The 437-nt window shown below is 42.3% G+C and overlaps 1 pseudogene; it reads left to right on the top strand.

Moving 5' to 3' along the window:
• Positions 1-119, top strand: LOC120611322 (uncharacterized; annotated as a pseudogene).
• Positions 120-437: the final 318 nt, after the last annotated feature.

The following is a 437-nucleotide window of genomic DNA, read 5'->3' as shown; positions in this document are numbered from 1 at the left end:
GTCTACAGCTATGCCACCCTGAACGCGCCCGATCCCGTCTGATCTCGGAAGCTAAACAGGGTCAGGCCTGGTTAGTACTTGGATGGGAGAGCATCTAGGAATACCAGGTGCTGTAGGCGTTTAAAAAAATAAAATTAAATTAAGTTAATAAATAAATAAATGTACTCACTTAAAAAAATTTTTTTTTTAAATCATGCATTAGGTTCCTGGTACATTCAGAAAACCCTAGCTCGGTGTTTGACACATAGTAGATATGTCGAGTAAATGTTACCATTATTCCTTGCACACATGACAGTTAACAATTTCTAAGCCAGTGCAGCTGAAAAGAGCTGGTTAGGTCACACTTTCTTTAGATAGATGTTACTAGGGGGTAACAGGTAGGGCCGGGTTGTCCAGCAGGTCCCCATGAGGTTGGCTTTCAGGCAGACACTCCCGGA

The sequence above is a fragment of the Pteropus medius genome, unplaced genomic scaffold (genome assembly GCF_902729225.1).
Source record: "Pteropus medius unplaced genomic scaffold, Ma_sr-lr_union100, whole genome shotgun sequence".
Lineage (NCBI taxonomy): Eukaryota > Metazoa > Chordata > Mammalia > Chiroptera > Pteropodidae > Pteropus > Pteropus medius.
Note: the sequence above shows the minus strand (reverse complement) of the source record. Positions and strands in the feature narration are given on the sequence as shown.